This window comes from Nesoenas mayeri, assembly GCF_963082525.1.
Source record: "Nesoenas mayeri genome assembly, chromosome: 1".
Taxonomy (NCBI): Eukaryota; Metazoa; Chordata; class Aves; order Columbiformes; family Columbidae; genus Nesoenas; species Nesoenas mayeri.
Genome location: NC_137541.1, coordinates 154,643,233 through 154,667,717, shown reverse-complemented (window position 1 = coordinate 154,667,717; position 24,485 = coordinate 154,643,233).

Genomic DNA, 24,485 nt, shown 5'->3' with positions numbered 1-24,485 from the left:
GCTGGAACCAGAAGCGGAACAGTTTCTAATTAAAAACCTCCAATTGTAAATATCATGTATTTAACAACTACTCATTGAATTTATCAGAACTGTCCCTAATTAAATCCTCTTGAAAATACTGAAAGGTCTTCCTTGCCAAAGTCCACAGAACAAAGCTAAAGCAAAGTTGTTATGTTTATTACTGATGATACAAACTAAGAAGGTATTTTTCATTAAAACTAAAACATAAACAAATACGATAGCAACAATATTTTTTATCTAAGCTTTACCTAGCTATTCAAAATTAAATTTAGAATAAAGAATTTCTGATATAAGTATGTAGTTCTACTGAAGTTTGGGAATCAACTAGCCATCAGCTTTACAAGAGGACATCAGCTAAACCCCTATTGATAGAATGCCCATATAATAGTTGCATCCGGGTTGCATCAGCGTTGCATTTCTAATTAGACCTGGCCAGCCCATTTGCCAGTACTGGTGTACAAGTGACAGGGCTGAAATATTTTTTTTTTTCTGTAGAGATATCTGCCAGTGTTTCATGCATTTTGGTTTAAAACAGGTTAAAGCAAGCATGGATCATAGTAGAATGGTGAAATTCTCTTTGGGAATAGTAAGCATTACAAATTGAGGACAAAATTGAATAGGTTAAGCATTAAATATGAAGAGACAGATCCTCAGAAAACGTAAATTGTTATTGCTATTCCACTGATGTCATTAAGGTTGTATTGATCCAATCCTGCTGAGAATATGCTGAAAAGTGGTACTACATCCCACAGGCAGAAGGAATACTGAAAAAAATGATACCTGCCCCTTATCAGAATCCACTTTGCTTACAAAAGAAAGTTATTTCTTTGGAGCTTTATGTTAAATTTTATTCCTGTTAATATTTTTCTCTGAGTTCAGCTCAGCTTCAGCTCCCTTGGAGACTTTTCCCTTTGAAATACAAGGGGCTCGGTGTTTCATTATTGCAAAGAACAATAACTTCATGCAGTTTACATGTATAACTAAGCACCTGGATTTCAAACCTCAGGAGTATGGTATTGGAACAGCAAAAGCTCCTTTGTGAATATATAACCCATTTTGATTATACTTATAGTGACTCTATTTATTTAATAAAATAAAGCAACACTTATTTTATCTGCTAGTGTGCTATTAATTATTCCCTCCTCTTCTTTCTACTGCAAACATCTCTCTGTGTACTGCTCTGTTTAGTAACATTAACAGATAAGCCTATGGAGTCTGGAAATCCTGCCTCCCAGGATAGCAGGGAAAAAAAGGCTACAAAGGACTCAAAAGTAGCTGCAAATATGGAGACCAGAGGTGAGATTTCTAATGCATCAGGCATGTAATTGCATTAATTCAATACAATGATTAAAGAGCTTTGAAGCAATGCTACTGCCTCATTCAGACAGATTCTGATTAAGCAACAAAGGTGTGAGAAACTGTTATGGATCAAAGACTGAGAAGATATAGGCTGGGGAAGAAAATAGGTTGGGAAGATTTAGAAAACACATTTAGTGACTCTGAGAAAAAAAAAAGAAAATGTGTTAAATATAAGCTATGTAATAGACTGATACGTAGCATCACAAATCTGTTATTAAATGCATACTTCAAGGAATGCAAAGAGATAAAGGACAATTTAAAGACTTTGTTTTAAAATTATTTTAAGGAAGAGAAAACAGTTCAGCTGCAGTTCAAATACTGGTCTCTTATACCTCCAACTTAACTATCTAAATTTAAACACTAATGAAATAGCTCAGCTTCAGAAGTATCTAAAATCAATGGTGGATTTAAGGAGGTATCACAAGGTCTGCAACACATGTCCCTCTCAGCACCACAAACCCGGTGTTAATTCTGGGCAGCCAAATCACTCCAACTTGATTTTCAGGGCTGCAGAGAATTCATCGTAATTAGATTTCTTCCTGGCTATAAATGTCTCTATCAAAATCATAAAAAACAAGGCAATACATTAAGCCTTTCAGTCGTATAAAAAACCAGTAACTTAGTATTGTCAGAAGTCCCAAAAATAAACAGCGAAGCTTAGAAACATTGTTTCTTATTCCCATTCTTTGTTGCTTGTGTTCAGATTAGTGCCTTTTTTTGAGAAGAGTTAGTCCAGAAATAGAGTGAGGAAAGATGGACACCTTGAGTCAAAATATGGTTGATGATCATAGTTTCTTTGATGCATGAAATTGCATGGGCCTCTGAAGAAGGCAACATGAGACTGATATGCTAGCAAATAAGTTTTTCAGTTCCCTAATTTTTTGTGGACATAAGTTCACTGAACTGTACATTAATATGGCTCCCTGCTACTTCCCATCAATTTGCTTATCTTTGTATTTTTGAAAAGTGGGAAAGGGCTGCTGCATAAGGGAGAAAGGAGTTGGCTAAACCATGACAAGGGTTTGTAAGCAGTCACTGACATAACAAAATTTATGTACTAGCATCTGCTACAGGTGAGCATTTATATTCCAGAAACAATACCTTCACATCATAAGCTTGTTTAAGAGTTTTCCAACAGACAATTGCTTGGTCATACAACTTTTCTTGTGATACATAGCTGTAAAAAATTACCCAGAATCATCTTTCTTCTATTATTTATTTTACTGATTTCTAGTTGCTTCAGATCTTTTCGGGATACACTCCTCTAACAAATGAAACGGACCTAAACAGTGTTTTTTGGGGGAGTCATCCATCAGGAAGAGATAAGGTGCTACCATAGAATCTTCAGATGGTGCTAAATTCTGACCCTCCTGATGAGAAAATGAAGAGAAGTGAAAAATACCACAATGCAAAATAAGCATAATACTACACAGAAGGCCCAAAAATCAACCGTGTTTGACACCATTTTCTATGCCCAATTCAAAACCCTGTGTTATGTGAAATACAGCTGTGATGTCTTTTTCAAATACTTCAGCAATCTGAATTACATGTTGTAACTTTAGCCAAGCTATACCAGACACCAGAAACAGGAAACCTATGACAAAGATTCCCTGTGTCCACTCTGTTGTCATCTAAAGAACAAAAATCTAGTTTTGGCTCTTGGATGATTTCAGCACTCTCAGGACCCCTCCACATTACATCCAAATAGCCTACAAAGCTTCTCCAACAGCTGGTGTTTACAGTGAGACAGCAGGTTTTTCCCTTCAGAATCTCCCTTCTTTTGGGGGAATTCCACCTGATAACACCATCTTCACTCCCCTTTTTGCCATTTCTCATTAGTGTTATGTTGCAGCTCAACAAAAACATAAAGCTAATGAGTTCCCACATACCAACACTGACTAAAAGGACAGGCTATGGCTCACTGAAGCAGCACTGTTGCTTTCTACGCTATAAGTGGTTTCCAGCCTACTTTAACATCTCTTCCAAGTAGCTGTCATGCTCCTTTAGACATAGGCCCCAGACCATATTTCTTTTTTTGACAGCTGAAAGGAGTATAGCACAAAATAGCGTGGCTGCAGAGCCTCAGTCACTGCATAGGTGGGGTTCAGAGTTCTTAACATTATGTTTATCCCCTGAAATTGTTTATATTTGGAGCTTTCTTGTGCTTAGCACTTCTAATCCCACTACTTAAAAGGCTGTATAGAGGAATACATGCTTTGCATTTAATTATTGTCTCCAGTAAGTTGCTCTGTGAAAGTTATGACGTTGAGTCCTCAATGATCTGCATAGCAGTTTTTTATTAATATCTGGATGAGTACCCCCAGAAACAGAGTAAAATGTCTCTTCCTAGTATTCTGTTGTCCATCTATCTGATGAGTGAAGAGCTAATTTCAATCATCTGTAGTTTTACTTTTTCCCACTGCATGCCAAATATCTCTTATTGCTTTTTAGATTCAGACTGGGCAGAGATGTTGGTATTGAGTAGATCAGCAGCACATGACAGAATCCCTGGTTTAGAGAGAAAGAAAAAAAGAATTATGTAGTTAGCTTCATTGGTCTGTAGGTTTCCATTAAATGGATGTCTCTGGCTTACCATCATTCACTGTAATTGCAGAGTCTGGAAAGTTGACTTTCCCTTGAGACTAATCTATTTTAAGTTCAATGGATCAAGGGAAGCTTCTGAAAGACTTGTAAAATTCTTTACATTTGACTTCTTAAGTCCAGGGAAAGACAATGTTGTATACTATATGTATTTCTTAGTCAAGAATTCATTAGAATACCAATTTGAGACAATTTCTGGTGTCAATTTCCACAGGAAAAAAACCTCACAGTGGATCACCACACATGCATACAATTATGAAGATACTTATTGTTTTCAGGTACTACATTTAGATACATTTAGTTGTGACATTTGGAATTACATTCTTTCTATTTGACTGTATTTCCCATGTTTTACCATCAGCTGTGGCAGAACTATCCAGGCAGTCAAAAGTTGCCACAGAGAGTTTTAGACATGCTCTGAAGGAAAGAATGTTCTCCTTCAAGATATTTTTTGCATTTTGTCCAAATATATACAGTGTATACCTTTAGCCCTTCTTGAGGTCCATTTCTTCACTGAAATAACTTGGAGAGACTATTAGAAGACCTAAACTCACTCCAAAAAAAGACTCAGAGGAGGATATCCATTATGCCCTGAAATCTCTAGTGGGCAAATAATCATTTTTCTTGCCTAGACGGACTACGACAACTCCATTAAACAGGCTAACCAAACAAGAACGGGAGAGGTAGCCTTCCAAAATCTAATTTCTGTGGCCATGTAATTTTTTTGACTACTGTAATCTTTGTTCAGATTTCAAGATCAGCCCAAGATTCATACAGTATATCAGTGGCATACTTACACCTTACTTACTCCTCTGAACATTACATATCTTAGGATAAGAGCCATATATTATCTTTATGGTCAATGTCAGTAGAAAGAAAGCAGTGGTAAAAAAAATGAGTGGTTTAATTTCTTTTACCAATAGCCAAAAGTGACCAACCTTGTGGCTTTCACTGAAAAGAAACATGCTACAGGGTATGTACTGTTCCTAACCCATAGCATTGCCTACACAAGTTCCCTCTTGAGAAAAAGAGAGAACAACCACAAGGAACAGTTGTTATGCATGTTGCTTAATGCACGGCTAGAAGGTGCATATTTTCTCTGTAAAGAAACGTGTAAAAACTGAAGAATATTTGCTTTTAGTCTTGATAATGTAGCATGCTCAGACCTATATCAGACTTCATCTTGTTTCCTTTTTCAGGTCTGCATAGGAAGCCCATATAGCAAGATGTGTAAGAGGTATTAAGACATCCTGGTGTTAAATAGATGCATAAATAGACAGTGAAGTACTACATTCCAGGTGATAAGCTTTGAAATGCACCCAGTCTTCTTCTAAACAGCTGTGGTCAGAAATCAGGAGCACTGAAGATACTCCTTATCCAAGCTCCTTTCTCTGGCACCTCAGGTTAAACTCAGCACATATATCTCTTTTTGAAAGAAGGAGAACATTATTACACTCAAATACTGATATTAAATTGGAACTCTGATTCAAGAAAACCTAGTGTTCCACCTTGCCCACTCTTAGAAAGCACTAGTGTACACCCCTCCTTCCGGGGCCTGTGTGAATAAAGGGCACTGTGAGCTTCGCCCTGAGGGAATGCAAAGGCACAACACTACCTTGCACCAGTGGTCTTGCAGAATACTCTATATCCCACTGTTGATCTGCTTTATACTCAGTCTAGAAAGGGCTGCGTGAGTGTGCCCAGCAATGCCAAAGCATGCCCGGCTTCCACTTGTGCCTTTGGCTGCTTCAGAGTCTGAACTTATATAAGGGGCAGTAGCTGAGTCAAGTAACAAGGTCACTGTACAGGCATTTTTTTTATGGCCAGTGTCATCCACGTAGACTTCACCAGCATTTCACAGAAAAGAGACAGGGAAGAGAAGCATGCCCACTACATCAGCCTTGGGCAGTGGCTGCAGACTCCCCATTGTATGACTGGCTGTGCAACATGAAAGCCACAGCTGAAAATCAGACCCATCACGCAATACAATATCAGGGATTACTGCCATCAAAACCATAGCAAGACTGTACTTGCGTTTGTGGTTCACATGAGAGAAGAAGGCTCACTCCTCCTCCTGTTTGGGTAGACACATTTGCCCTGTGTTTCGCTGTGTTCCCAACAGTGTCTCGTTGCATAACACAGTCCTGTCCTGATGTTGCTTTTAAAGGCTTTCTTCTATTCTGTTAGCATTAAACATCCTTTGAAATCATTCTTTCTTCCTTTTCTTTTAGGATTGGGTCTGCTGTGAATTCAACAGGTTTCTCCATATCCGGCTGCATGAATGAGAGACTTTGAAGACTTTGCTGATTCAAGAAATTGGAGTGATTGACTGGAACAACAGTACAGTAACAAGAGAGAATCACTAGGGGGATGTTGGAGCAGACAGCCGTTATATTATTTCGGTCAGGCAGTTTTCCTTATAAATATTTACTGTATTGAAAAACAGACAGCTATTGTAGCAGTGATCTGGAAAAAAATTTGAAAAATGAGTGGGATTTTCCCTATGAGACTAACATCAAAAGTTGTAACTGAATATACCTATGGTCCAATATTGCACAAAATTTGGGCTCAACCTCAATTTAGGCAAAACTTCCAGAGAAGCACTATATGTTTAATGCAAAGGGTCAGTGTAATTTTTGATTGAAATGACATTTCAAGACTCATGTATTGTTCATAAATTTTACACAACCTGAGACATATGCCTGACAAAAATGGGCAAATGTCCCTCTGAGATAAAGGGGCATCTAAAGCCCTCACTAGAGCTGGCTTGATTTGCACCAGGGGAAAATACAATCCAGTACTGCAAACCAGTATATTTATTAAGAAATTATTTACATGCATCCAAAATATTTTCTCTGAAAAGCTGTTGCTAATTTTATCATCAACTTCTGAACATCTTAAATGTAATAAACTATTTCTAACAGCTGTAGAAGGAAAGATTCCTTGAAAAGAAACATACTATGAAATTTCAAGAACTTAAATATTTGAGAGAGCCATAATGTAGTTGCTCTTGTTGTTGTTTTTAAATTGGCTCCTTCGTTATGTAAAATGCTGTACCTATGAGATAATTGACTTTTCCCTGTAATTAAACCTGCAATTAAAAAATTGTTATCATCACTTAAATAACTGCTTGGGAAACAATTCAATGAAAAGACGAGCCGAAATCGAATGAATGGTCTTTTCTCAGAGTGTAAATAACAACAAGGTTTCATAGTCTGTCAGTTACAGTACCAGCAAGCTTGTCTTTGAAAACGCTTCCATTTTTCAAGCTGTTAGAGGGATTGCTATAGATCCTGGGGGCATAAGCCTGAAAGAAAGATCATAATTCAGCAACAGGAGGTCTGCTTATCTCCCTCAACAGTGAGCTGGCAGAGGATGGGGACCCATGCTTTGTTCACACATGGAATAAACAGCATAAACCTGCTTCGTGCCTGGACAGGCTTCCAGGCCCCCTGGTATAGAGGTGCTGGATGAAGGGAAGAGCGAGACAGAGACAGTGAGGAAAAAACAGTGTACATGAGTGTGTAGATGTGTAATTAGTGGGGCTATTCACACCTTCAAAAAAAGAGAAAAAGAATCTGCCTCATCCTTTACAGTATCCCTTGATCTCTTTGTTAAACTGTATTTGTAGGTTTCTATTGAAATGTCATTCAGGAAATACCATTCATCTTCCCTTGACACAGAAAGAGGGAGGGTGGTATTAAGTGACCTGTGTAGTGAAAGGAAAGATGTGACTCAATTTTATATTATTTGTAATTAAACAGAGATAATTACAAAAGAGAAAGGGAAAATGGGAAGGGAGGGAAAAAAAAGAGAGAGAGAGAAGAAATTAGATCCTATTTATAACACACATTTCACAGGGTTAAATTCTGCTATGCCTACTTATCCTGAAATATTCTTCCACCTAGGGTAGCCCTCTTGATTTCAGTGGACTGGTCTGCTTGCAAAATATTCCTCTAAAAAAAACACAAAGGTGCCAGGAGAGGTTAAACTGATTATAAGAGCAGTGTGCTGATTTATCTAGTTAGAGCTGGTCATTTCACCCTTTTAGATGAAATTTATTTAAAATCTAATTACAATGGTATATTTTAATTTGGAGTTACAGGTGACATTCTCCAAATAGAAAGATCGGCAATTAACCCTAGTTGGGTGCTACAAAGCCAAGAAAACCAAACCAAAGAAGCCTTGACTGAAAAAGAATTTAGACATAATAACACGATTGTATCAAATAGTGATAAACTTTGACTTCGGCTTCTGATTTTCTCTGTAAATTTCTAAATAGTTTCTTGTTTGGATATGACAGTAAAATGGGGGGGGGTTGGTGGCGCGGGCAGGGAACAACAACAAAACAGTTATTATATTCAAGTGCATTCAAGTGCATCAAGATAAAAAAACACTGTTTATGTTCTGCTATCTATGGTCCAAAATATAATCTGACTTTAACATAATTTTAAAGGTCTTTAAGAATGCAACAAAGTAAATATTTCTACTTCATTTTTTTTATACCTCATCAAAGCTAAATTAATCTAAAGCAGTTTTAACTGTTTTAAGTAATCAGCTTGACTGTCTCAGTTCTTTATGAAAGATAATGAGTTGTATTTGATCAGAAGGTTCATTAAAAATGATTACATGAAAAAAGAAAAGTCATTCCAAACACTGTTGTTAATTGGAAAAGATAAGTTGACGTATGACTGAAGTTTGGATTCAAGTTAAGAGTCAAAGAAAATGTGTAACAATTTGTTTTCCCGTGTGCATTAGTTTGTGTGATGTTATGACATTAACAAGTCCCTCAGTTATATCAACTTTCATTTCACTGTGTGATGTTGAAATAATTTACATTTTTCAAAATTACATTTGAGTTTCTGAGTATGAATTACCCAAGAAAGTAATTGCCTGTTTAGAAATCAATGTTTCTAATAACCAAACAAGTGTTGAATCATTACATTTTCAAGCGTCAGTCATATGCTTCATATGATTTCTGAATTGAGCATGTCACATCATCAATATCTTATCCCTTTTAAATTGACTTAGAGTAAAAATGGTAGCCAGAGAAAGTAGTTATTTTTCCTGTTTCATCTGCATAGCTAATATCATCAGAGTAGCAAACAGTAAGCTTTCTCTGACTTGTCATGTGCAAATATTGCTTGACTAACCTTACAGACCTCACAGAAGCCACATCTCTGATTAAGATTTACAGAGTTGACCATCATGTACCATTGTTACCTTTTCACAGGAAAGCGAGCCTTGTCTTTTCAGATATAACAAAAAACACTGCTGTAATAAGAACACTCATAACTTAACGTTCAAGATACCTGAAACAATCAGGTAAGGTAAAAGACAAGGGAGAAAGGAGGATATATAGGACTGATCAAAAGGAGATCTCCACTGAAACCTACAGCAAGATTTCAGCCTATGGGGAACAGATTATGCCATGAATATATGCTGAATACATTTTTCTTCCTCAGAAAATTACATAGCACTTTGGAGTACAGGTGGGCAATAGGACTGTGAGTTCCCCTCCAAAACCTTTCTACTCTAAACACCATGTTGGGACAGAATGAATGGCATATCTCTCTGCATTTCGGTAGAGAGGGTTTAGATAGCAAACTTAAACTAGACTCCTGACTTCCACACAGCTGACAGGTGAGATGAATCTTGAGTGCTCTGGGTTTTGTGTTATTTTTGGGGATTTTGCAACAAGTCGCCAAAGTTCAGAAAGTTACTCAGGATCTATGGAGGATAGAACAGGTTTGCTTCCAAAGACTGTACTAGGTGGCGTTTTTGAAAATCAGCCAAAACTTCAACTTGATCAAACAAAGGTGTGAAAATACAGCTTCTCTTCTGTAGAATATGTGTTGTATTACTGAAAAAGTAGATTTGGAAAAAAAAAAAATCCATGACGTGTCAGCTGTCTTCTCTGTTAAATGGTTGTACCTGAAGGTTCCATAGAGCTGTTCAAGGCTAACTTACGAAGTAAGTTGTAAAGTATTTAACTACTTTAGAAAGAGATTTTTCTTAACTGTTATGTCTTCAAGAGTGAGAATGTATTCTTTATCAGGGACTCTAATCAAGGAGCAACAAAGAAAAATACTGTGAAGACAATGTTTGGTCTACTTTTTTTCAAGAAGTTGTTGTATCTCATGTAGTTAAAACTGATACTGTGAAGTAAGCAGGAAATTATGTCGCTCACACTATTTTTCAGGTTAAATTCTACAGGAAATAAATTCAATTATAATGCTTTTAAGCACCTGGAGCTTAATTGTTCACTGCCTTGCCCTTGACTTAGGGTATTTTTTGGAATGCAGTTTGTACAAGGTCATGACAATGCAAGATATGAGGCTGTAAAGAGTTCAGTCTTTGGATATGAAACAGTCTCTCTATAAGAAAATTTCTCATCCAGAACATTCATAGAGGGCATAAATATTATTAAACAGACATTAGACAGAAGAGTGACTTAAAGAAATTTTACTGTTGATGCTTGTTTGAGGAAAGCCCAAAAATGTTGATGGAATTTATCAACTGATGTTAGTTGTGTCACCAAATTGCAGAATATATCTTTATAAATGAAACCATTATAAACTTTGTTGGGATTCAGGGTATCATTAAACATCCTGGGACCCTTTTTCTATGAAGAGTTGCTTCTTATTATACTTGCCCAAAAATACTTTCCACAGAAAAACATCTAGACAGTGCACCACTGTAGGCTGCAGATCCTCTGAAAAGGCACAGTGCACTGAATATTAACACCATTTCACACATTCCCAAGATGTATGCAATTACCTCAGGGAGAGGAGCTGGGAATGTGAGGTCTCAAGGGCTTAGATAATGACATAAAATAAATTGCAACGATTACCCGTGTATTTTTCCAAGAGACATATTATTTAAAACCTGTCTAGGCTTTTGAGAATGAAAGACAGAGGAATGTCCACTTTATGAAATTGCTATTAACGTGTGACCTAGAGTTGAAGACAAGGTTAATTATGGGTTTTTAACAGAAGTATCATTCTGGTTTAATATCAGTACCCAGGCCTTAAATATTGAAGTAAGTCACATTTTTCAGGGACAATTGCCTTTGAATGAAGAATGGCGGGGCTCTGATCTTTGCTGACCCTACTGACTCCCACTGTGTAATCCATAGCAACAGCGTTGCTACAGCAACTGGGGAACACGTCGTAAAATAGGGTAAGACCATGAATTCTGATGTCATACTTGCAGGAGATATAAAATTGCAAATAGCTTCCTAAGGCAGATATATTGAATGATTGATATATCATATACAAATGATATGGGATCAATTTGAATCGAACAGGGATGGTCATGCTGTGACACCATCAAAATAACTGGAAGGCAAGCCAGTCTTACTGGGCACACTCATGTTCTGGTCAAATGTTTGGCACTTAGGACCATTATCCTCAAAATGTGTGTATCTTTCCTTAATGTTTTTGTTCCCTCGAGCTTTCTTCTCTCATCTGGCTGTACTAGGTGATCAGGTACACTGGATCAAGTCCCATACAGTTATTTCTAAATTAAATGGCGAAGAAGATACAATTGTAATCAGTGTTGTGTGAATAAGAGGGAATTATTCAGGATATTGCTTACAGAGTTTCATTTTGCCATGTTTATAAGATGATTTTTCCTTGGCTTAGTGTACATCCATCCAATCAACACGAAAATTACATGGATGTTCACAAATACAACAGATAAGGTGGTAACACCAAATTATACTTTCTGACAAAGAAAAATTATTTTTGACCACAGTGTGCTTCAGAACAAAATCATAAATGGCATCTTGTGGCTCTTAATCATAAGTAGAAAAAGCTAAGCAATAAAATACAACACCACAGAGGCTGAACTATCACCATTTTTTAAAAGGCTGTGTTTTATCAAGAGCACAACAAAGCAATCTGAAAATAAAAGTCCTATTCTTCAGAAAAAAGTTCTTGCCGCTCCACCGTCACATCATTTGTTAATTAATATAACTGTGCAGTAAGCTTAAGTGTGTCTCACTGAATGGGTGGATTGTGCTACACATATTATAATAGGCTCAGTAGCTACATGGCACAATGAAGGAATTTTTTTTGAAGGATCAGAAGGACTTAGACTAATCAATTTTGTACAGTTTTTTTCCTGTGTTTGACAATAGTCAAAGCTGGATATTTCAGAAGCAGCTGTAAAACTTTTACATTCTATGCAACCATAGATTTCTGTAACATAAAGCTAAATTTCTGTCAAAGCACAAACGGTGACCTACCTGTTTCCCCAAGCACAAGGTCTTATGTCTCCTGTAATTTGATTCTCTTTTGTTTGATATAGATGGTCAATGAGAAGTGTCTGTCTCTGAAAGTTTTGCCTGTGTATTAATAACTTGTGATGCTATGCCCTACTGCACTTATTATGCTGGAGACATTCTGCCTCCATGGAAGATTTTAAAAGTATGTTGGTCCAAAATATGAACTTTACTAACATATGCATCTTTAAAGATGACTTTTTGATATAGAAAGTTCGAGGAGACATTCACATAAATCACAACTTCAAGCAACAGTGATCCTGCTCTAACAACGTCTAAGAGGATAAAAAGGTGTGAATTGGTATATGCATTTTGAATGCCCATATAGATGATCACTGCCAAAGAAGAATGTTATTTTCCAGTTCCTTTTGTTTTTTTGATATTTTGGATATTTTAAGGCAGTTATGTGTCAAAATATTTATTTTCTCTAAAATTACTCACTTTTTCTCTAAACTTACAAAAATTGATCATGTACATCTAAAAATGTTTTTACTTTTAATCAGCTAATGTTCATATTTATGGCTTGTGAGAACAAAACAACAGTCTTTTCTTTTTCAATGAAAACATCACCAGTACTTTATTTTAAAAAATCATTACTACTCAACAAGTCATAACACTCCTATAGTTATCTGCCACTTAAGTTTCATTGGAAACACAAGGTTATCTGTGTAAACTAATTGCAACAAGGCAATGAAAGAGTTTGACTTAATGGCTGAAATTCTACTGCTGACATCAGATTTAAGCTTCTTGTGATATCTGGTGGCAAACTTGGGGCATAGAATTGATTTTATATTTTGGGCAGGGGTGGAGGGGGAAATTCACAGCTTTCGTCTCCCTGCTAAGTTGCACAACTATGTCCACTAGCCAGTAATATAGGAAAATCTTCTGGGACACCTGTTTATATAAAGAAAAGATTTTCCCCTGCCCATTACAACGATACCTCTTTCAGTGGGCTCATTTTCAGAGTTAAGATAGAAAGTCCCTCAACGACCTCATTACCTCATTCAGTCACTCTGACTCTTCATTTCTATGGTATCTGAAGCACTTTTAGCCAGGTTAAAAAAAAAAAAAAAAAGAAAAAAAATATTAAACTGAAATGATGATATTTTTGGAAAAGCAGGAAGTTTCTTTTAGGTTTGGGTTATGGGAGAGGCGGGGAGGGGATTTAACAGTGCTTCATTTTTTAGCATCCCCTTCTGCTGAAGAAAGGACAACGAGCAAGTCCTGCATGTCATTTGTGAAGGACATCACTGAAGAAGGCCTTGGCATGCCTAGTAGTCAATAACCACTCTTCTGGCCTGTGGGGCAGGTGTGATCCAAAGTGTGACCCCTAACCTGAGGTGACTGCCAACCCCTGACTACAGGACTGTCACTCTCTATGGTGTACCCAATAGAGAGGGACCCCTGACTGCCTAAACTGGGGGACCTATTGGTGTGTGTGTCAGCACCTTCCTTGCTCACGTGGCTGGATTTACTTCAAACAGGAGACCTCTAACTAAAATATAGATGCAAGCAGGGTGATTTAAACTTTTGCCTAGATCCTTCCTTGTATGGACTTTCAGTTCAAGAAAGCATTTAGCTTTCTTGTTTCCTCAGCTGAGATGATCTGAGACAATCCTGAGCGTCCTTCATTTCCCTATATAGCACATACGATCAGGATTTCAGTCTTCCAAGCTCAGCCATCTGCCATTTATTTAAATTATCTCCCCTTACTTCAGATTCTTCTGCCAGTCTGATGGGAATTTCTCATCCATTCTGCTTTCTTATGTCTTTGGATACACACATGCACATGCAGACATGCACCAATGCGGCACGTCAGTCCCCTTGTACTGGGGATTCACAGGCAGCTCCTTCCAAACACAGGTCAGAGTCTGAAGATCTACTGCTTCGTACTACTGATTAATATAGTCTGCAACCAGTAACTCATAAGCTTTATTGTCTTTACCTGAAATAAAATTAGTCACAAAACATCCCATGAGGTTTGAACTATTTTCAGTGGATATAGTTTATTTTATGGATGTCTTTTTGTCTACATGAGCTTCTCTATTTTCACAGAGGTCCTCTTCCTTGTTATGAGTAGTATTCTGTGTGAAAAGCAAGCAACACTAATTGTTATGTCTATTCCCCTTATGTTTCCTGGCATCAGGAGGAACTTTGCCATTAGGTTCAGAGGATATTGGATCCAGCCCTAAAAAGGCTCATGGACTGCAGTAACATAGTTTCCTCTTGTTTTGAATGGCAAACCTTGTTCTTTCTATTAATGTCCATGCAACACATCAAAGACTGATTCAGTCAAGGCAGGTTATAGCTAAAAAGAACATAATCCCCACCAACAAAGTTTAAGGCTGCAGCTATGACCTGTTTTGGCTAATAAACAAAATGGGCTTCACAGGTGTCAGAATTCCACTGCAATCAACCACTAATCTTTGTTTTGTAAGAGTGAAATAACAACAAAGGCAATTTATCTGTAAAATGACGAGTCAACTCTTGCCAGTTTTGTGTTAAAACAAGAGACTTCTGTAGATATTTTTTAATATATCTTTAATCATGAACTTCTAATTCTTCACATATGTGAGGTAGGGAGGGAATATTTCTATTATTTGATTGTTTTATCTACTTTCCAGGCTCAATTATTTTATCAGCTGAAAAGCTGGAAAATATTATTATAACTTCATGTTTATAATTAATTTTATTTTTTTTTAGCCAGTCCCCATTGTACCATTCTAATTCTGATAATGTTGATAGAAGGAGATGGAAACATTTACATTTAAGTTATCTAATAATTCCAATCATTCAAAGACATTGTCAAATATATAAACCACTTGGAAATAAACTGGCAGTATAAATACACTTCATACTGCGTAGTTCTCTTGCACAGACAGATCCTAATCATTTTTTGCATGTTCTATATTTTCATAGAGTTATATATACCTTAGTTTTGTATGTAAGCATTGGTGCTTGGAAGAACAAATCATAAATCAGATTTTTATTAAACTGTAAGATTTTTAGAGCTAACATTCTTGTTTTAATCTGTGAGGGAGGATTTACAAGAACACTGGTGCTGATGCATCAGTAATAAATAATTATAGTCTACAGTTTCTTTACATTTTCCCTATTTTGTAACCTGTTGTTATCAAGTAGGCTTGCAGAATCAGAGTGAGTCTTTATCTTGCAGACTATGTAGGTAACTTTGATTTTTCACAAGCAATTTTTGTGGCAATTAAATTCTGATGGTTTGTCAGACATTCAGTCAGTAATGTAATTGGCTCTAATTTAAAAAATAATAATTTTTGCTGTACAAGTAGCCAAAGAAAACAAAGAATGGGGACAAAGGGTTAAAATCTGAACCAACTGCCTTTCCTCAGGAAAAGCCTGTAGTTGAGACAAGGGGAAATCATAAATGAGAATCATTTTCTCACTCTATATATAAATAAAGGGAAACTTTACTGTGAAAATATTAGCCATGAAGTTGTTTCTGACAGATGTCCTTACATCTTGATTCCATCACAGCCCAGTGTAATGTTTTTGAACTCTACCTCATTTCAGTATATATTTAGTCAGAGGGGAGGACAACAGCAAAATGTAATATTTGGAGGTTTTATTATCATTTGAGAGTACAGAATATGCATACAGTCATCATCCAAATCATTATCCAATAGTGCCGGGCAAGTAGCAATCACAAGATTTAATGTGTACGCAAAAGTTTCACATTAAAATCTGATAGACTGTATAGTACCTCCCACTAAAAGGAAAAGGGGGGGTAAAGAATAACAAAAAGATGTGGAGGGAGCTATAAATTTTTATGCCTTTGTTCCTGCTTTCCACTTTATACCCATAAAAATTCTGCCCCTCTTCAAGAGGCTGCTATTTTTTTGTGACAGTCAACTGCTTTCACTCAAGACAACTGGATTTTTGTTCTTTCAGGTTTGTTTGTTCTGCGTTTTTGTGGTTTCACTTTAGGTATAGCACCCTGAAATAAGAATAAGGAAGCATTTCTCTTCACAGTATATGCATATACAGTGCATACAAGCCCCTTCGCTCCTTAGCTTAGTGCAGCCCTTCTGTGCATGTTGCAGGTGGAAAAGCCCTGATAGGTTTTGGTTATTCTCCCTGGAGTTTGCACTCCAAGAGATGTGCTTCCGTTAACACAGATTCGCGTGACCTCTGCAACATTTTGTCACATTCCTCCCTTTAAAAAAATCAAGAGTTCTCCCTGGCTCCCTATCACACGTGGTTCTCAGGGCAAGAGATGGTTTGTGTCTGACACAACTGAAGCACCTCGGTCTTCAGCTGACCCTCGCGGGCTGTGGCCTGAGCTTCTACAGGAGCCAACACCGCTGAGCTGTCTCATCTTCTCCATCTCTGTGACACCTCAGAGCGGGGATGTGGCTATCAACAAGCACTGCGAGAAGAGGGTTTCTGATATATCCTACTGAAGTCTTCCCTTCACCAAAAAGAAACCTCCCCACCCCACTGCAGAGGCCCTCTAATTCACTTTTGCTTCCTCAGGTTCCACAGGGTAAATGATTGTGTTCCCCATCCTTTTATCTCTGCTGTTCCTTTAATGACAGGGTGCCTATAAAAACACTCAAATACATGCTTTCAATATAGTCTGGGTAGATCTTCCACACAGTTGTTGGTTGGTTTTGTTTCAGTCTGGGGTTTTTTTGTTATTTTTAATGAAGGCAAAAATACAACCATAAAGGTGATGTTTAAGGAGAAAAAATCCTGCTGTGAGGAAAAGGAAAAAAAAAAAAAAAAGAAAAAAACACAACAGTCAGAAGAGTATCCTGTTGTTTGTTTCAGAAAGATGCCACTGAGATGACTACCTTCACCTGATGATGGCAGAGTCAGGTTAATTATTATTTTAAAAAAGTAAACATGGTGCACAGTCAGCTCCATATGCTGTTTATGAAAATCTTGTTTTACTCACCAGAAACTCATTGTTTAGTAGCTGTGAAACAGAGCTTAAAGAAACATCATTAATTAATACGGTACAGACTGATACAACAATCTCCACTTACTTTAAGCATTCACTGATCATTATTTCAGATATTCAATAGGTGTCTGGAAGAGACAAAATGAAGGGGATTCTTTGGACACCCCATTAGGCTTTCTGAGATCCAAAGAAAGGAATTTTTTTTTCCCACCCTCCCAAACACAATAACCAGAAAAGGATCTCCCGCACAGAAGTTGAAAATGAAGTTATCATTGAGGTTTGGCTACCGAAAGGGATTTGCAAAATATCCAAGAAGATAAGAGTGTTTTTATCATCCTCACAATGAAGTCAGAAAAGCCACTGATAATCAGGAGGTAACATAATTCCAAACATGGCCTTTTAGAATACACTACCAGAGTGTTTAACAGTGCTGTATGATTTTGATTGCCCTCGCTCCATGTCAGCATCCTGAGTTCAAAGTTTGATTCTTAGAGGATGAAGCTGAATCACTAGAAACCACCACTTCAAAAATCTCCATTTTCTAGTATATACAGCAATACCTTAAAAAAAAAAAAAATGAAGTTCTGCCCTCAGTTATCTTAGATTGCTTAATTATCTTGCTATTCCTAGGACATGGCTGCTCAGAAGTGAGTTCCCTGAAGCATGGAGTTAACTGGACTAACTTAAACTAGTTAGCTAAGACATCATTACCACTCCAGTGGCAGCAGTACAAGCTAATTTCTCTGCCTCAACAGAGCATATTGCTTTAACTTCAGCAGAGATAGTCTTAGAATAAGAAATTGCCACTTTCCATAGACACAGTGTACAATCTTTTCTTAAAGTGAGCTTTTAATGTAAGCACAGTAAATCATCATTAACATTTGTGTAATATACTGGGGATTTTTCAAATGGTGAGAGATTTTCAGGTATGTAATGAAACTTTTCTTCGCCCATGAACAGATGAAATGATGAAGCAAAACTGAACATTTACAAATGTTATCATTCATGGTACTGAAAGATCAAGTAGCAGAACTAAAGAGACAAGCAGATGCACTTAGAAAAAAATCAATGCTTATGAGATATTTCTTTGATGACACATGCCTAGTTTCAGACTCCAAAGAGGTGACAGGAGAGGGAGGCCAGCTGCAGGGATGGAAAGATGAGTGAAACAGAGATAAGGCACAAGAGAAACAGGATAATATAAAAGATAATGATTGAGTAATTGTGAAGACAGATACTAAGAGAGGAAGGAAGCATGGCAAAAACAGTGAATGCAGTAACAGTGTCTAATATATCAAGTATTGGATATCATAGGTGGTGAATCAGAAGTTTGAATACAGCACTTCAAAATAAATAAGAAAAGAAATGACAAAACAGTGTCATCTAGCCTAGAATATTTTTCACTAGTGGCAAAATTAAAGCATAGAAGGGAACACTGAGAAAGAGAGAGGCATTTCAAAGAAGAAAAAATATAGAAGCAAAAACGTTGTGATTTTTTTTCCTTTAATTAAAGTTCATCTGCATTCTTTTGTCTCAGTCAGCAATAGTTGCTGCTTGTTACTGAATTTTACTTTCTTTACTGTGTTGGCTTTTTTATTATTACTGTTATTATTATGAAGTTGTGTTCATTTAATAGTTGCTTTTGTTTTGCAGGCACATTGTTGTTAGGAAACATTTAATAAAGACTACCTTTATTAGCAGGTATCCTCAGTACCAGCTTTACCCCTTAGGTACTGGCCTCCACTTGGCAAGTAGCACTGCACAGCCTCAGTGAAGGACAACTTCAACCAGGCAAACACTCCACCGCGTGCCACACAATTCCCATCAAGACATCAGCACATACAGCACACATTCATCGCAGAGCTGTGTCACTAAAAGTGCAAGGAGATGTGCTCAAGAGGAATAAGTAAAGGACACATCATGCAGGAGGGTCTATTCCACAAAGCCATAGCCAGGAATGCGTCTTCTAGTGAGAGTCTTTTCCACATGGAGCACAATGAGAAGATCCTCTCTGTCTGTATTTGCACCCAACACCACTAACAGTGCCTCCCGGCTAACAACATAACTGCTCTGGTATCATTGCACCAGCTACAAACTACACAGTGGGATTAAACAGTTTGCTCAAAACATGAAATGTGAAGGGTGCATGAAGACTTTTTTATTTTCCTATTATCCCTCTTAGTGAACTTCCAAGAATAAAAAACAGTATGATCTTTATGGTGGTGATGGACCTTCCACTGCAGGGGAAGGAGAGTGGCCCACAAGAAAAGTTCTACTTCCAGCTTAAGGTCTAATACAAAACCTTGTCTCCAGCACAGATCTTGACTTCATCATTTTGCGAAGAGCTATAATTAAATGTATCAGAAACCATGTGCCTCTATAAAGAATTCAATAAAAAATTATCAGATCATCCATTAATCAATCTTATTGAATTTTTGACTAAGATATAGAACAGAAAATGTCCACATGTGCTACGAGAGTGTTTGCTTTTCCAACAGAGAAGTTAATTGTTGATTGAAAGTAAAACTAATGTTAAATTTATGTAAGGTCTTTGTCTTATTCTTTCCCCTAAAGTAAAAAATTTTAAAAGTATTTTCTTGATATAATTTAAACCAGATCTAGTATGGAATTATTAATCCACAAAAATAGGACACAAGAGATGAAATTAGCTCATTCTTTTTCATATTGTTATCATAATCACTTTGTTAGTAGCTGCTTCTCACTGTTAATTCAGCTGTAGATAATACCAAGTATGCAGGTGTCAGTTGATTTTTATGAAATTTATAAATGTTTTCATTCTATTTCTCACACTGAAACTACTGGATAATTTGGCTCCCACAACATTCTCAAATTCTGTGACACCCATTGTTTGTCTCCTGTACGAATGAAGTTTAAGCATCACATTACCATGGGCTTCACCCTCTGCAAGTTGCATTTATAGTAAGAGAGACTGAAAGTTTAAATTATTTGAAAGTACAGCCAAAGCTGTAAGTTTTCCAACTGAAGAGAACTTTATCTTAATAGTTAAAACTCACACCTGTTCATAGGACCATGCCAAGTCCTTAAAATGAATTTAAGCCCTCTAATATTGCTATAAATTTAAGCAATAACTTATCACATGAGCCTTGATCTGGCTTTAGATACAGGAGTGAATTTCACCTGTGGTGAGTGTTGTATGAAGGGAAAAAAATGTATGAGAAAGATTCCACAGAACTAAGCAAGCTGATAAGTTAAACAAGAGGATTGGCAGAGAGCCTGCTATGATTGGTCATATTGGATAAACAATGTGAGAAAAGTAATCTGAGATATTTTAAAAGCCATTCTAAATCCTTACCTAGAAACAAAGGAGAGATATACTACACTTTCTTTGTGTTAGCCAAAAAGGAGTGGGGATATCGTTCTTCCATTCATGTCTTTGTTGAAGGTCTGAATTTTCAAACATACTGAATTAAAGCCAGAGGAAAATCTGAGCTCTAGAGATACAAAACAAACCAGTGATAAAGGAAAAGACTGTATAATAGGATAGCTATTAAACACTATTTTCCACCAATTAATATCATAACAGATACAGCTCTAACAGGATTAGAAAAATATAGTCTGACATGGTATCTCTGTCATTGTAGAGCATAAAAAACCCAAAGGCTATAGCTGAAGAAAACTAAAAATGTCAAGTTGTCTGAGCCAACCAAAGAGATTAATAACTATCAAAAAAACCCCAAATATTTAATGCAGGCAGTAAAAAATCTAGTGGCAGATATCTAAAACCAACTTTTAAATGTTTCATTGATCTAGTATTCAAGCTGCAAGGCTACTATTTCACACCTGTCTGTGCTGCCAACTTCAGCATGGATTTATCAGCTTACACGGCACAAGTACTTCATGTCTTTATGCGCCTGACCACACAAACTACACATCCAAATGCAGGTTGTACATTCATCTTCAAGCTTTTACACATGGTCAGTGCCTGTAACAAATAAGTGGATTTGAAGTAAAGGTTAAATGAATTATCATATTTATCTGGGCCTCTGAGCTGTTACCAGGCCTTCCACAGCCTAAAAGTGTGCTCAGAAATGCATATTTCAAAGTAAAAGGTTAAGGGTTTTTACAGAGAGAAATAATCAAGTAATCAACCAATTCATTTGCTAAGTTAGATGATAAAGACACTTTATGCTTAAAAGTCAGGATAGAGGTAACATGATTTGTAAAATACTTTTTGAAACTTGGTAATGTTGAGAGTTTTCTTTAAAACTTCATCCTTCAGAGGGAAATGTAATTTCACTTAGCAAGGAAAAAATATATGCTTTTGAATGACCTTCCTTTTGTTTTACAATGACATCAGATATTCTGACATAAGACTAGAACCAAGTAGAATAGAAAGCAGATGGGAACTCTTGGTAGAAAATCAGCAGATTTTTGGAACTCAGGTTCACACGGGGACTCAAATATGGATTTCACTTCAGGAAATACAGCATACAATTACAATAAAACTGTCCAAACATTACTCCTGTATGGCAACTGTATTTCATTCCCCTATTATGCATTATTTCTGAAACTAGTTTCAAAGCTGTACCCTGGAAATGGCTTCATTCCAAGTCATTGTGTATTGGATATTACTGAATATAATAAAGCCCAGTTACTGCTGAATATGAAATGGCTGTTATTCACCTATCTGCTGTGCTAGTGACAAGCTTACCGTAAATTTGTGGTTAACCAAAGTAAAACTTGGTGTGCAATGCAAGAAAAACCTGAGCTAATTAAGTATGTGAAACTTAGATCAGCAGTGATAATAAAATGTTTTTATTCACACTTACAGAGGCTCTATCTTATTTTTCTTAAATTTAAAGCAGTCTTTTGAGGGCATGATTACAGTAGTGTTCATTAGACAGAACCAGAGCTGTACCTGAGCAAATCTTGTAAAAATGAGCTCTAACTAGGAAAAAAGTGTTGCCACCTATCATAGACTAAGTGTACAGACCTTCTGCAGAGTGTGAATGTATAACATGAAAAAATTATAATAGGCTACCTGTTTTTACATGCTTTTAGTTATTCTGTGTGCTTTTCATAAATGGCTGTTGTTCTGGAAAGGGGCAGTTGTGACATATTGTGCTTCTTTTCCCCCCAAGTATTAATGTAATGAGTTTTAATTAAATAAAAGCATATGAAAATTACAGCAGTGTGGACATAGAAGGACATACTGTGGTACACACATGTGTACACATTATTTTTAGATGAGGCTTAGTACACCTGCAAGTGAATGATAAGGTCGAACTTGAGGGTTCTAATTTCCCTCTAATTTAAGGCTAAACCTATAAACAAATTAAACACAAGATGAGGTAAAACTAAGTATGTACTTGCTGGATCAAATTGTCTTTTCCTCTATAGCAAACCATAATGTTTCACAATAGAAAACAGTAGTTAACTATTTCAGCCATGTGCAATGGATAAAAATGGCTGAATCAGTATTTCTGAATGTTAGTGTTTAACTTGATTTCACTATATGCCACAGGAGCTTCTTGGATTTAATTATGACTCTGCATCAGAAAAAATAAAGATTTTAAATCTCCCCAGTAAAACTTTCCAGAGATCTCCTAAGGGAATCCCATTGTCATCATTATTGTTTTTGACAGACCCACTGTGTGAAACAGACTTATCATGTCATTACTCCAGGACATTAAATTGCTCAGTGAAGTGAGTGCATTCCCATCTCAGTGTGTTGAGTCACGCAGCTTCTATGCAAGGTTTGCAAAATTCCTTTATCTCCTGTAACCTCTGTGACCCACTCCAGTGACTGACTGGCACCTTCGCTGTGTGGGGTTAGGATACCTCCAGGCTTTCACTTTGAGGAGCTTTTGTAAACTGTTCTTTTAAAAGCTGAACAAGGCCTTCACAATTATGAAGCAATCAAGGCACCTTCTCTGCCTTTCTAAATTCTTGCACAAGAGCCTAGCGTCAATGAACCCATGTGCCTAAATGAGCTCTGTTACAAAAAGAGATAAAGATGACAATTGTAGTGTTTAAGCTGACCTGTGATTATCTGAATTGAATCTGACACAGGTATGCTCCACGCTGAAAGTTGCAGTGGCCACAGGCAGATTACTAAACACTATCAACTCAACAATCATTTTCATTTTAATTGTATCAGAATGATGACCCACTTCAAATCTTCCTATTTTTATCATCTGGATTGGAAACATCAGCTAACAATGTTGTCAGTAAAATCAGCTGTCCTAGACACAAAACTGACAGCCCTGGGCAACAGTGGCTTCTTTCAATTAGCACTGTGCCTTGCAAAGTTGGCCCATGCAGAAATTGGCAAGAACCCTTATTGAGCTAAAACAGATGAGACTGAACAGCCAAGCACGTGAGAAGTAGTATTTATCCTGACCAAACAGGGAAAAAAAACCCTGAAAAAAATAGCAATTTTTTATTTTAATAAAACAGTAGTACAACAATCTGCCTAATAATTCTGCCTCAAGGAATGGGTATATACACAAAGGTGCAGACTTGTTTAGTTTGGACTTGATTTTTTGAAATAGATGCTAAAATACAAACCTAAAGACGAAAAAATTATATATCGTCATCTATTTTTTGGCTGTGCATGAAAGATACAGGTTTAAAATATGAGACATACATGTAGGTACTTATTTTTCAATTCATTCTTTCATTTATATCTCTCTGAAGTTACACAATATTTTACAGTGTGAGCACACCTGAAAAAATGAAGAGACGAAGGGAAGATAATGGTTTTGTACCTATCCGCAATAGTTGCATATTGTCTTAAGAAAAATAAAGGTTATTGCACAAACAAATTAACAAAAAACAGCAGCCACAATCCTTCTGTAAGAGCAAGGTAATGTAAGCCTACAGCCACAAAGCACTAAAGGGCTTTTGAATCACATGATTCGTTTTGTGGTAACATCTATGTGTTTCCTTGAAACAATGTGGCACTGATATATATTTTTGTGACAGTTTTGATACCAAAAAATATGAAAAAAAAAATCTTTTTGGAAAATAAAATAACAAAAATGTAATAGAACAAAAAAAAATATTAAAAAAAAAAAAAAGAAACATTAATCTCTTCTATACCAAGTGTATATGCTATTATAAAATGAGTAAGGAATCAAATAAAACCAATAGAGTAGGACTGCTTTCTGCCTTCCCAGAGCCCCAGATCTTAGAGGTCAAAAGCTTCAGGATATTTCTGATTAGTCAAGACCAGGTTTTAGTATGTTTGTGCTGTACCCTGTGAACAGCCACACTGATTTCAAGCTGCCTGTA